Source organism: Ctenocephalides felis, unplaced genomic scaffold, assembly GCF_003426905.1.
Source record: "Ctenocephalides felis isolate EL2017-DRISC unplaced genomic scaffold, ASM342690v1 CF-g0.4_SCAFFOLD_03572, whole genome shotgun sequence".
NCBI classification, from domain to species: Eukaryota; Metazoa; Arthropoda; class Insecta; order Siphonaptera; family Pulicidae; genus Ctenocephalides; species Ctenocephalides felis.
In genome coordinates this window covers 6,488,436-6,504,848 of record NW_020539726.1, presented here as the reverse complement: position 1 = coordinate 6,504,848, position 16,413 = coordinate 6,488,436, and positions in this window count along the sequence as shown.

Below are 16,413 nucleotides of genomic sequence, written 5' to 3'. Positions count from 1 at the left end.
AATATGATGAAGAATAAAATGATTAATGTATGTGGCTAAAAATGCTGTAAAGCGGAGGCCAATAAAGAAAAAAAAAATGCACAACATTTATATATCATCAAGAGTATTTTATTGAAAACATAGGATGAAAGAGTTCTAACTGATGATATAACACAAACTGAAAACTAGTGGGCGCATGACATCGTGCCTTAAGACACATTGCTAAAACTTCCCGTACCAAAAATTATTTGTTTTTAAAAAGATTAACATTTTTGAAAAAAATTACATTGAAAAAATTAGATTCTTGAGAAACTATAAATTTTTGATAAAAATTTATTTTAAAAAAAAAAAAAAACTTTTTGAAGAAAAATTTATTTTGAATATTTTGGAAATTCTGAACTTTTTTTCAAAACAATCGTACTGCTTTAACTGCATAGAAGCAAAATATCGAAGCGCGTAAGCGCCGCGTCGCCGTCTAACGGATAAACATTGGTACGGGACCCATAGAAATGTAAACAAGATCTCCGAAACCGCTGAAACTGCCTTCATGAAAATTTGATCAGTTCTTTATCTTGATAATACAAGTAAAATGTTTTTTGAATTATTCAAATCGGACGCTCCGTTCTCTTTACGTTAGTTACCGTTTTTGGCACTTTTTGCCCATATCTTGGGAACGGCAAGACCTGCCTTTGCCAAAAACCAATCAGCACGTCTCCTTATCAATACGAATCAAATGTTTTCTAAATTATTCAAATCGCTTCATCCGTGTTCCCAAAATCGTCGACGTAAATTTGTATACGCACACACATATACATACACGCACGCACACACATATACATACACGCACACACACACATACATCCATTTTTTCTAAGGTATGCCAAAATATTCAGAAACCTCTAAAACATAAAGATATATAAAAATTTTCATGTTAAATTTTTTGCGATTACTATAACTTGCCCTACGGGAATTAATAATTTCAAGATTTCAAGCAAAAATATCAATTCATACCGAACAGAAAAGTGCATTGCAGATTTTAAATTAAGGTTTCAATTCAGCTTAACTAATTATATTTGTAGAAGAAGGACAATACAAACAAAAAATAACTTCAAACAGCAATCTTCAAAAATAATATTTTGTTTTGTTTAGAAATAAAATATGAATTTAAAAATATACATAGAGTTAGCGAGTTAAAAATATAAATATAATAGCACAGTTCTGTAACTGGTGACTCTGACTGAAAAATAGATTTGCAACATTTAAATCGAAAATATCAAGTCATACCGTGTAGAACAGTAAATTTCAAGATTTCAAATTAAGATCTTAAAATATATTTTGTAGAAGAAAGACAATACAAGAAACAAGAAATAACTCCCAACAGCAATCCACAAAAATAATATTTTGTTTTGTTTAGCAAGAAAATGTACATTCTAAAACATAAATATCGAATTATATATAATATATATATATATATTATATATATATATATATATGTATATAATCGTAATTTTTAAACGCTAAAAATAATTCGTAGTGATCACTGAAGAAGAGTAAAATTGTAAGAGTAAAATTAAAATTTTTACAAACTTAATTTACCTTTTTCATTTCAAAAAAAAATTTCTTGGGTTATATACAACTTGTGAACAACGAGCGAACAAATACAAATAAGTAATTTTGATAATTTATATTAAATAAGGGAGACTGGGTACGGTTGTGCCAGGTTACGTTAGTGATAGTTAGTCATAACAGTTGAACTATACAGCTTTGGAGATAGGGTCGAAAAGAACAAGCTGAAGTATGATTGTTCATACAAGTTCCCATTATTGCATTGAATCAGCGCCCTACATTAACATGATCATATAGCATATAGACCGTATCGCTTTTAGAACCAAAAGCAATATTTCTTTTAATATTAACTGTTACTTCTATTTAGATAAATCTTTTTCTTTGTCATTTTGCTGTAAGTTGAACATTAGTAGTTAATTACTAGCAATTAGTATCGTTTGTAGTGACATGTATTTGTTATTCTTTTTCGATTATACTTATTAAAAAGGTAAAAAACTCACTTAACTAAGAAAAAATATGAAAGCAAAAAGTAATGGAAAACTCAATACAAGAAAACAAATAAATTTTTGTTTAATAAATTATGTTTTTTATATATTCTTCTATATTCATAAGTTTTATTGAAATCATTATGTTTTGTATTGTGTTACATATTTCTAACTATGAAAATCATTTCAAACCAGTTTGATGCTTGTTGTTTATTACCTTATTTTTATGCCTGTCACAACCGTCCCTCGGGTGAGAACGGCTGTGACACTCAACTTTACTTATATAATTTTATTTTATGGATGTTTTATTGCATTTAAAAACAATACTGATATATTTATTTTACAGTTACTGCATAGACAATTGTTTACCATTTAAATTACTTTTCACCCAGCTAACTGGTAAATTAAAAAAAATATTGCTGACAAAAAAATACAACCGTATCTAGTCTCCCCTATTTTGTCTATTATTTATTAACTCAATTGTTGTCATTAAAAACAACAACCTCAAAAAAAAAATTATTCGAGCTAGACATAGCCACAAAAAGGTTGGAGAAACATCAAATACATCACATTGTGATTATTCCGTGTACGAATTGAGATTGATCATCTTGAATCTTCAGGTGTGTCGTTTGTATTATTTCCGACAAAATAGATAGGAGACTAGGTTTTCTGATAGCAAATAACGATATGTCAATCTAGGCCAAGTTGCTTTACTTGCAACTTGTGAACAAACTGTGAGGACTGACTCTAATTAGTGAAATATATGTACGTCAACAGCGTATACAAATACTCACGCGACCCACAACAGAGTTCGTATTGAAACGAACTTATTATGTAATTAAAGCGCAATTTGCCCTAGAACATGTTAAGTAATTTTAAGTAATATGCGCGTGAACCGTTGAGAGCTTATTATGATCGCAAAACATACCCTATGCAAAGCACAAAGCTTTGTATTGTACATTCGGATCGTAACATAGAAAAATGGAAATGTTAATATCATGTTAATTCTACTGGAATGTTCTTGCTATATTGGAATTATGTGAGAAATTTCAATATATTACACATTTTATTAATTAATTATCATATTGCATTCATAGGGCGGCGAGGGCGCACAGGTCCAATTTGACTTTGAGCAATTACATTGTAAAAAACAACTAATTATATTACAAAAAATAAAACATCAAACAAACAAATATCTGACTATGTGCAGTAAAACTCCCAGCATTGTAAAAATTTGCCATTTGTTTCTTTTTACCCCATAGGCGGAGTAAAATTGAACGGCCAGGAGGCAAACAGGTCTTTTTCTTATTTTTAATTTTAAAGCATTTTTGCGGAATAATGGCTACACTATTCAATCAAATTTTTGTCAATCAAAACTTTATTCAAGACTATGCAATCAATGCAAAATACAAATTTCATGGATAGATTTTTTACAATGATAGAACTGTGTATAAGCTTGACCAGGTAATTCGGTAAAAATAATAAGAAGCAGAGTTGGAATTTATATCTTGTAAAATTGCTTTTTTGTATTAATTTAGTTCTTTGTTTGCTATTTTTTATTATTTACATCTTTGCTGTGGTAAAGTTTCAATTGGTACTTTTTACCCCACCTACGGTGCAAACTTCTATAGCAAAAGTATATACTTCTATAGGTCATATAAAAAACGTTTAATCTCACTCAAAATTAACAAAACATTTTATAAAACAATTAAATATTAAAAATTATATCAAGGTCTCGTACTTAAACTAAGCAACAGTACTGAAAACCTAGAAAAACAATATTTTAGTTCTCATAAAAAATTCCGATTTTCTAATTTTATGTTTTTTCGACATTTCAAGTTATTCTGAATCGAATGAGATCAAATTTGAAAAAAATATGTGTGTATATGAACAGATTTTTGACCTTTTGTCGACGTTTTCTCAAAATCGAGGCCAATTTCATAAATTTAAGAGCCGTTCGATATACCTCAAACCGTTTCTTTGTAAATAGCAGAAAAATAAAAAGCAAAATATTTTTCGTCCACGTTGTAGCCCGCAATTCTGAATTGACTTTAAAAATTAAAAACTGCTTTAAAGATATTTGGGTGTCGTGCTGATTAATTTTCGACAAAGATCGGCCGAGCCGTTTCTTCGTAATAAATTTTTTTTCAATGAAACTTTATTTTGATAGATATCATGATACAGAATAGCATATTAATATTTTACGACTCTATGGAAAGTAGTTTCATTTTAAAAATTCATCAAAATTTGAAGATATATTATAGTCAAAATCTGCGTCAGAAGTTGATTTTGTGATGTGTCAAATTCATTAAATGTTTAGATTTAATTAAAATCGATAACTTTATTTTTGAAATAAACAGTTTAATTTCGGTTGAATAATTCAATTATATATTTTGCCAAGATCAAGCAACTTGTCTTAAGGCAAAATGTAACTTTCTACTAGTTTAATTTTTTTATCATATTTCTATATCAACTCCAATTCAATATATATATATAATTTATATTTGCATATCTCAATATGAAACCCGTTAATTCCATGGAAATAATTTATAATTTATCCTATCATTGCTATTATATGGTTGTCATAGGACATGGTACAAAAAAGTGTGGTTTCTTATTAGTAAGATACTAATTGTAAGTCTCCTATAGCACGGTTTCTATAGAACGCGGTACGCACTCATCGCGTTACTCTTAGACTCTAATTATTTGCTCACAGTTTAAGAAAAAAAAACATTATAATAGAATACAATGAACCTATACAAACTAAAGCATTTATACATACAACTGACAAAACTACAATAATAATATTCTTTTAGATTTTCCTTGATTCAAATATTTTAATGCTCCGAAGAAATTTCACAAATTACATAAGAGATTTCTTCAAAAACGTGAATAATTTCAATTCATCACATACATGGATCAACACATGCACAAGAAATAAATTACATAAAATGCAGATTGCTGTAATTTGTTTAATTTTGTTAGTTTAAGATATCAACACCTAAGCTTAAACAAAATGCATATTTAAAAAGTATTTTAAAAATGGTCGCTGCTAAGGCTTACCTTGGTTTGCAACTCGCTGACCTGCAATCGGTAGACCACTCATTAAATTTAAATAAAATCACTAAACCACTTAACACAAAGTTATTCTAAATACCAAACAAAGATGAACGTTGTTGTAGAAACAAAACTAAAACACGTTATAATGTAGTAATAATAACCTCGCACATCAATACGAAATTCACAACCGACTGGCATAAAACATGGCTGACAGAGAAAAAACAGAATGTATGGCAGATACATATCTATACGACTTAAATAACTGGTCTATGAATATCGATACGTCTATCTAATTTGTTTAAACTGTTGACACAATGGCATTGGCTTTTACAAAATACTGAATTCAGCGGCTTTGATCTAGAAGATAAGGGCGGAAAAATCAAACAAAAAATTTAACGTTAATATATGGAACATATTTCAGTATTATAAAAGTAAAGAAAACTCAATATTTTTTATTTTAGAATGCAAAATATCACCAAAATTATTCCACCAAATGCAAATAAGTGCGAATAATATAAAAATATGTAATGTAAATAAAAAAAAAATGTATATCAATTATTGAAGTTGGATACTGTTTCTAAATAATATGTAAGGTCAGATAGCGAGATTTTATCTGGCCCATTTATGATAAAATACTAATGTAATGCTTAATTCGAAATCAATGGTGGCAATAATGAGAAGTATAAAATCTCCATTTTTATATGAAAGTACTAGAAAAAACATACCGCACATAACTTAATCATCTGTCTTAATGTGCCACGAAAGTGAAGTACCACATCCAAAAGTTATCTAAATTATTCCTAAAAGTAGCACGTTGCCTTAAGGCAAGTTGCATGAATTTTCCGATACGAGCAAATAATCGACTTTATCAATAATAATTAGAATTAGCTAATATACGTAAAATATTGAACTATTTATATAAAAAATAAAGATTTTGCTTTCATTAAAAACGATTTACAATTGATGTCATTAAAACATGCTTATAAAATCTAATTATAAGTAACTGTAAAAATTAAGTTTGTTTGTGTAACACATTCCATTTTGTGCTTTAAAAATGTATTATTTGTGCTCTAAAAATCTATTTTTTATGTATAACGAATATTTATGTTTTAACGAATTTTTATAATTCAACGGCTTATCACATGCCTTTAATATTTTAGTATGTTATATCAGGTTACAAAATGACTATGAATTTAATTTAAAAAAAAAATCAATCTAACAGTATTCATCCATTTGCGATTCAAGTCCGTTTCCAAATTCCGTACTGTATAAAATATTCATTATTGAAAAATATAAATTCAGTTAGTGATCAAATTAATATTTTTGCAAACTGCTTTTCGAGTATCGATCAGGATTTAGGAAATAAAAATGATACTTCTTATTTTTCTTTATAAAACGCATAGTAGTTATTATAGTAATATGAAAAATTGCGATATAAATGTACAAAAAATACTAATATTTTCATAAACTTCGAAACATGAGGTTTGTTCTTCATTTTAATACACAAAAGATTGATTATTGATTCACGAAAGTCCTGTACATCGACATTTTCTCTATAAAAATAAATTAATAATTTTTGAGAAACTATCAGTTAAGTAATAAAATAAGTTAGAAATAATAAAATAAATAAATTTCCTAAGTTATGAAAATGTATTCGATCGGTTGAAAAAAAAAGTAATAGCAGAAATTGTCATTAGTTATAGTGACAAATTAGTAATGTTATTAGTTCTAAAACATGTTTAAAGAAATTGACATATAAATACACATTTATATTCAATGGTTATATCCATTCATGATTCAATAATTGTTCTGGGCTCTTTGCCATAATTTTCAATTTCATTATTTCAAAGATCACATTATTTTTGTATAAATTGAATATATGAATTTTGTGAATAATATATAAATAAGTATAAATTGCGTGTGAACAAATACTAATATTGACATAAAAAAATAATCGAATAATTAAATTCAAATTAATTACCGATAGTTGGAATTTTACTTAGTATGAATTATCAGCTAGTTATCAAATAAAACCAATTTGAAATAATAAAATTATATGCATAATATAGACATTTAATATTAATAATTATGTTAACTTATCGAAAATTTCTATATCAAAACTAAGAAAAGTTAAATCGAACATGCAGAAGTATTCGTGTATTAGTATTAAAAGATGTCACATTTGCATAGAAAGATTTAAATATTTTATATATGAATAAAGTATATGAATCATATACTAATAAAAATAAATATTTATTCAAAGATTGATATACAATTGCAAATTTATATTTAATAGTTACTTCTAATGGTTCAATAATTTTTCTGGGTATATTGTCATGATATTCAATTTCATCATTTCAAAGATCAAAAATTAATAAAGTTTATTAAACGTTCAAGAGAATCGCTAAGAGTAACGCTTGACAAAAAAAAATCTGTTTCACATTATTATTTTTTTTAATTGTTTCTCAATGATATAGGTATAAATTGCGTATAAACGTATACTAAAATTGCACACGAAATAGTGCAAAAATTAAATTGTCTGAACTGCAAAGGTTTTTACATAGGCCAAACTAGCCAAAATCAACACAAAATAATTCCTCAACACAGAAATAATTAAAAAAATAAGAATCATAATAAAATAATGCTCGCAGAACATATAAACAATCTTCAGCATAACATTGATTTCCTAAACCCGAGTATATTACATTTTGAAACCAATATATTTTTAAGAAGATTTTTTAAAGGTTGTCTAATATCGTTAAACAATAAAGCAATCAACAAGCGATTTGACAGGTATTCGCTTTGTAATGATTACAAGATATTCCTCGGCCAATTTTCAAACAACATATAATAACTGAATAAACCGTATCGCCCATTTTAAAAAATGTTCGTATATATAATTTATTCAGCGGTAAGCGATTGCTCTTAGCAATTTAGTATAATTTTAGTAACATCTATGTACACAAATTTAGTTTTTTCACTCAAGTTCATAATTAGTTTTAAATCTTTGACTTACTGATAGCTTGGTGTTACAACTGTGTAGTGTAGCGTTAAATTGTTTTTGTTTGAAAGTATCTATCTTTAAGTCCAATATGTTTGCACCCATTTTCTTTTCTGAATTGATTATAAAAAAACTGAATGACGGTCTCGGTGAAGACTGAAACGAATGGAATAATGAAGCTGATTTTCTAATTGCTTTAGTTTTTTTTTTATTTGGTGCTATTGCCCGATTCAACACACTCGTTTTAATATATATCAACACCATATTTACATACTCCAATATATATATATATATATATATATATATATATATATATATATATATATATATATATATATATATATATATATATATATATATATAACTAATACGAATAATATGCCGAAAAATTCCGGACGAGAAGCGAGAAAGATGAAATCGAATAAGCCACTCACTAACTGAATAACTAAGTACTCATGTTATTAGTATTATAAAACATAAAATTTGTATAGCGATATCATAAAGTATATTTATATAATATATACGCATTTAAGTACTATACATTTTATATTCAAATGAGATTAGATTAATCTTTTTAAAAATGCCTTTTTTCGGCAATGTACAATGACAATGAACGAAGCGATCCATGCGGGAGGCTTTTTCGCGTATTATTTCAGTCAATTACCCTTGCAACTGTATTCCGACTTTTATTACATATGAGTCCCGAAAACCATATGAGTTTAATATATGTAATAAATTGAGAAACAATTCTTATAATTTGTGGTAAATTGAGTTCAATTAAAACGAGATTTTTAAAAGTATTATTAACTTGCCGTAGGATAATTTGTGGTAATCGCAAAAAATCGATAATGAAAGTTTTTATATACTTTTACGCTTCAAAGTCTTCAGAACATTTAGGCATTTATTAGAAAAAAATGATGTATGTATGTGTACGGATACAATTTTTTGTCGACGATTTCGAGAAAACGGATCAATCGATTTGACATGCCCCAATAGTATATTTAAAGTTGTGTACCATTAACGCAAGCAATGAATCATTTTTATCTATTTACTGGCCTTACGAAAATTAGCTAGGAAAGATTTCGACAAAAAGAAAATTTTAATAACAAAGTTTACTTTCATAATTTATTAAATACAGTTTATTTAATATATTAAAATTATCTTTAGAGTGGTCGGACTAATATAATCAAAATTATTGTTTAGTAGTATACATAATTATTGTTTGTTTTTTCTTCAAATTGTTTTTATGCACTAAAGATGAGTCAATTCAGGACGCAAAACGTTTGACAATAAAAACATTTTACTTCAATAAAATAGTTTCATAGTTAATGGATGGACGCCCAAGAACAACTCTATTTTAATATTTTACCATCTGAAAAAACCTCTCAATTATATATATATATATATATATAGTTTTTTTATAATAAAATATATCATTCATTTTAATTTTACAATTTTTTTTTTTTTAAAAATTTCATAACTCGACGTTTCATCAATTTTTATTTCACTTTTATTTATTTTTCGTGCAATTTTGTGTTTTTTTGTGTTGTTTTTCAAAGTTTATTTGTATGGTGAGTTTCTTTACATTGTTTATTTTATGGTTGTTTTTTCATATATACTTTTCATATACACTGTTTTACTTATTTTTGTCTGTTAATTATGTATTTTTTTTTTTTTTTTTTTTATATTGTTTTTAATTTGTAACCCTGAATTATTTAATTTTAGCACTGAAGATGGGTCAAATCCAGACCGAAACGTATGTTCTCTATAAATAAAAACATTTTTCATTAAAACTGTTTTTTAATTACTGGATGGATGCCCAAGAAACAATTTATTATATATATATATATATCTATATATATATGTATATACATATAATATATATATATATATATATATATATATATATATACAGAAATGAAAAAAAACTTAAACGTAATTGAAGAAACAACATGACCGATTCTTGGGTTCATATTCATTACATAGTTTCCATTTTTTGAAATTTATTTGCTTTCACTTGGTAGGTAACTTGTTTATATATTAATATTGGCGCAGTAATAAAATATAATTTAAATCCAACAATCTGCAAAATTGTTTCAATTATTACATATTTACAAATTAACATATATTTATTACTATAAAAATCTGGAATATAAAAAAATATACAATGGAGTTGCAAAATTAACAAAGCCAATATGTAAATAATTTAAAATATTAAAAGATATTCCCATGTATAAATATATATATATATATATATATATATATATATATTATTAAACTTCGTTGATTATAAAACTTTACAAAATGTCATGATCATTTGTTTCTCTAAAATTCACTCTTAGCTCACTTGACTCCCACACAGTCAATATACAATGAAATTGAACTATTCTTTTTTTATAATTTTTATAATAATTTTATACTTCAGTAAATTTAATATTAAAATTCCTAATACTTTCTATATTTAATTTATTATTATATAAAATGTAAAAGAAACTGAAGCAATTACTGAAAGAAACTGAACATTTAGAGTAATTTATCAAGGTATTTCATCTATTGATAAAGAATAGCAGTCAATTTATTTTTCATGATATTTGAAGTAGTATTTCCATTCAATTTAGATTAAAATAATACAAAAATTAAAATTAAATTTTTGAGTTAGTTATTAAAAGAAACAATTGAAATCTAAATATTAGTCTACCATGATTTTAGAACAGATACTTCGTAATATTCTTCGTAAGATTATACGAAGACTGACAGAAAAAAAAAAAGAGTGCGCGTAAGGATCACACGCGATTGAAGTAAAACTTTTAATATTGTATGAGTAGGCAATTAAGATAAAAATAAAAAAACATCATATTTGAATTTTAAAAATCATCTTTTAATAATCATATAACATCAATAATAATAAGATCTCCTGAGCATCGGCACAGCTGTCCTACTGATATTAAGAGTTTGAATATGATGTGAAGCTTTCTTCCTAATTTTGTTACCTATCTTACCGGGAAATTCAAACCATAAACGTAGAAGTTCATCATTATCGCCACGTTCTATGTACACTAATTTTCCCACACAACCATTAGCTAAGCCATCACTTACATCAATATTAGTTGTTATTATGTAAAATTTATTCAGAACTAAAATTATTTCATACGGCAAACCCCCGGTATCAATAACCGATTTTTTTGAAACTGCTGACGAATGTATGATTGTTGATCTGTCGCATGGCAACCTACATAAATATCCGTGGCAGTAGATATTATTTTGTCTTCAACGAGATTCAATATAAATTTATTATATTCCATGGCACATTTATTCTCTAAGAAAAGTCTTATTCCATGAGGACATAACATAAAAAACGTGATTCAATTAATGCAAGTTCATATAGGGTTTAGCGCTCGACTTACGCATGACATGACGCGATATGAGTGGATACTCGCGACATCAGCGCTTACGGCGTCGTAGTGTTCAACTACACGTTGGCATTTTCGTTGCATTTGTACGGATTTACACCCGTGTCGCGCCTAAAAATTTTTACACCCATATCGCGCCTAAAGAAGTTTTACTTCAATAATGCTGCATTATAATAATTTAAACTAGTAATAAAATTACTTTTTAATCAAACGCTTGCAAGTTTTGTAAACTTGCTTCCCCATTCACGAACAATGTTCTAACCATAAAATGTGTTGTAATGGTTTTTGTTTCATATAACTAGATACTATGATTATTCGACTCACTTCTGAACCAGCGTTATGATAACAAAATTTGCTCGAAATCATAAATTAAAACTGCGGTCCCATAAAACGTTTACGCCCGACAATATTTTGGTGATGAGATGTGCAGTTATTATTCTAAGCCGGAATTGGTAAATTTCTGAAACGCGTACGCACATAACTTGATATGATGCACGCAATAAACTCTAATAAAAGCTGTTTTTTACTTAGACGGAGTAATATTATAATGCAGAGCAACCGGAAAAGGTTGGAAAAATATTCAGTTTAGCATTCCACTTTTACATTCTATATCAACGGAAGCGTAATGAATTTAACCGGAATATTTGTTCATCCGTTTCCCCACTCGAATCTTACACGCTCCAAAAGAAAACCCTCGGAAAAATGCGTAATAAAAACATGATGTCGTTTTTTCCTCGTAATATGATGACAATGAGATTATGAAAATATTCAGGAACATGTTAAATTTCATATATGCAAGTACTTTATAAACTGCTCGTATGAAACGTGGGTCATGAAAGTGTTTCATGGAGTTCCGCAATACAATTACTAATTAGGAAATCTGAAAGTGCACAATAAGTATTTATAATAAAATTACTTGAAAAATCAAATGTATTAATATTAGCTCATATTCGACCAATATGTTAATAATAAATATATTGATAAAAACCTGATATCTTCTCGTAATATAATAGCAATAAGATTATTGAAATATTTAGAGCAAGTTAATTTTTAAACATAAAACTATTTCATACATTACTCGTATAAAACGCAGGCCACCGAAGTGTTATATAATTTAAAATTTGAAATATGAATATCTAAAATAGCATTATGTGTTATTTCTTTCAGCTAGTTGTTACCACATAATTCTATTTTAGATATTCAAATTTTAAATTTTAAATTATTATATACTGATGATGAGATAAACCCAGAAACAATTGTAAAATTAATATTATTTAATAAATTAGTGCAAAAAAAAGTACAGCGTGTTCATATTTCTAAATTGATATTTAACCACTCAGAATACATTTGTTATATATATATATATATATATATATATATATATATATATATATATATATATATTGATTGTTCTTTTCCGAACAGTAAATCTAATAATAAAAAACAATTTGTTTTTTGAAGATGTTTATTAACGTCGTTTCAGAACTAAATACGTTCCATAATCAGGTTTATTCTGTCAAAGACAATGTTTTTTAAAACTATTGATTAATATTAATTAATGATGGTTATTACAGATTAAGAAACATTCTAAAGAAATGGAGTATGTACCAGTGTAAAGAGTAATAAAAATTAACTAAAAAAGGTTTTATATAGAATTGAGAAGCAAAAATTATTTACCTGTAATAATTTATATATCCATATCACTAAGATTTTTTGTTAAAAACACTCGATTTTTTCCAAGGAGATTTGTAAATGTTGTGGCGGACGTAGCTCAGAGGTAGCATGTCGTTGGTTCGACTCATGGCGCTTCCAAATAATTGTTAATTTGTAGAATACAAGAAAAAAATAGAAGTAAATAGTAAAAAAGAAGTTTAAGAAATGAGAAGAACATATTGAGAAACAAGAAGAAAAATGAAAATTGAATCGAAGATTAGGATATAAGAAGAGATAGTATATATATATGATGAATGTATAAGAAATATATATGTAAGATTTGTATAGAATATGATGAAGAATAAAATGAATAATGTCGTATGTGGCTAAAATGCTGTAAAACGGAGGCCAATAAAATTAAAAAAAAAATTGTTAATGTTTTGACTTCACAAGACTTTGTAACACACTGTTATGGAGTTCTGTCGGCCAGATGTAAGAAATATGTACGGACTTAACAAAAATAATTATTTATGGCTCTTGTATTGGTAATTTACGAAAAATGGTAATGAATTGCTTTAGCAAATGTTTTTTTTTTATTTATGATTTATTGGATTTATAAACTAGTACATTAGCCATATACTAAATTACATAATATCTACACTATCTCTTAAAGTCTAGTCTTACGTATATATCATTGTTCTATGTGTATTTCATTTATAGTTTTATATTATTAGATTTGATGTAAGTATAAAGAGCTTCATATAATCTTGTATCTGTCAGCACTGTTATAATATTGAGCAATATTATTATGTATATATACATGCACATACATATGCACACCTACATACACATACATGCATATATTCATACATACATATGCATATATCCATATATTTATTTACATGCAATTATATACACGAACATATACGCAAGTACATGTATATATTGTATATACAAAAACATACATTTAAGCACATATATAGATGTGCATATATTACTACATATATACATATAAATATATATATACATATAAATATATAAATATATATATATATATATATATATATACAAAATTATTAAAGGATTAATCGTTTTTAATTAGGTTTAAAAAATTTAGTTATGAATCATGAATGATATTATGATCTGATCTTTTATTAACACAATTTGACGAATTCAAAAAGATTAAACTGCTTTCAAAAAAAAGCACAATCCTCTCTATATAAAATATTGGATTCAAAGGTAAAAATATGTGAATTTTCAATGGAATGTTGGACGAGAATGCTTTGGAAACTTCGGCTTTTATGATGAATGACGCTTAATTCAAGTTGTCTCATTCTTTTATGAATGTATTGTGATGTTTGGTCAATGGTCAATGGTCAATGATGTTTTGGTTAGTATTGAATTTAGGAGGGGTAGTGGATTTAATTCTTAAAAAATTAAATTAATTTTTAAAAATTAAATCCACCAATCGCCGAAAATAATAATATAATATATTTTCGGTCGTGCATCATTACTTTTCCGGGACTCTGTATTTATTAAATTTATTCCGTTCAAAACCAATAGCACAATGAATGCCGCCGCCGCCGCTTCGTATCCTCCTTTACAAAATTCCCTTATTTCGGCTTCCACTGCGCATCGCATGCGACAAGGACGCAATGTTTATACAACGTGCAATATTGCTACGAACGCCCGAGAGCTAACAATAAGTGTGCCTGTGTACAGCATCCTGCGCAAAAATATGTAGACCGCACCAGTGCGAATCTGCATAGCGTGACCATAGAATATAAACGATACATATCTCTATGTGATCAAGTCAAATTAAAAAAAAAAGAATACAACGCGTACGATCTGCGTAAAACGCTCATCCGTTTTTCCGCTTTTACGATGAGTTATATATACGAGTAATTTTTTGCTTAACTTTGTCTGATATAATACATGTGGTAATCATAATTTTGTGGTTACTTTGTTATTGTATTCGTATGTGTTTTTTATGTTTATTATTTCTATTGTTGCATACAAATATAGTGGATTATGCATTGAGTCTCCAACAAATTGCTGAAACAAGCCAAATAAATGATAGCAATATAAAAATGAAAATTTTGTAGGGCAAACTAGGTTCGGTGAAACCAATTTTTTTATCAGCAATAATTTTGTTACTTTACTAGTTAGATGGAAAACAGGTATATTAAATTTTAAACATATGTCCACGTGGAAATACTGAAATAATATCCATACATATGATAGATTAGTAATAAACACAAATCATATAAGAGCAGGGCGAGTGTCACAACCGTTCACAGCCGAGGCACGATTATAGATTATAAAGGCATAAAAATAGGTTTAAAAACGGCAAATTAGCAAATTACCTCGTTATATGCAAAATTTAATTTTTTTAAATACAAAATGTGAAACAGTATATTTATACACTAAAAATAGTAATACAAATGTATTTCAAACACTGGATAGGGAGACATAAAATATTTGTTATCATCAAATAAATTTTTAGTTTTGAAATTAAAATTATGTTTTTTACTGCGGCTAATCGAATATATTTACTATAAAAATTAAATTCTTTTTTTTTAATTGATATGCTCAATATTTCAAAACACATTTATGAATTCAAGTATATCGTTTAATGTTGTCTTTGATTCATGTCTGCAGTAATAAAAAATAGTTACTAATAAAATTTTAATTTTCTCTGCTTAAACTTGAATACAATAAATAATCGAAGTCGAAATAAATGTAAATAAGAACTAAAATGCCAACATAACTGCTTCACGAGCAATACTAACTCTATCAAATAAAGTTTAATGCAATAGTTTTTGTATTATATGAATAATTAATAGTAATTTCTAATTATTACATTGACTACTTAGTAATTAGATTGAGAATAATTTGCACGTGAAATGCAAACATGAAAATTATAATATTAACTATACATATTCCAAAATTTCAAATTTATCAATATATTCAAATATGTATATTTAATGAAATGATTGAACCTCTTATAAAATAGATAATAATCAAATGATTAATAATTTATATATATATATATATATATATATATATTTCAAAGTAACTAGCAGCCCATTCGTCGAAATAAAAAAAGGTATAAAGTATAAACACTTTTATTTATACGTTTCGACACAAGATGCGTGTCATCATTCAGCAACACAGGACAAAAACACTCAACAAAAATTTATTTTATTTGAGTCAAGTATGTTTGCTCGGTATGGGCGTGTTTCTCTCTTCACAATGT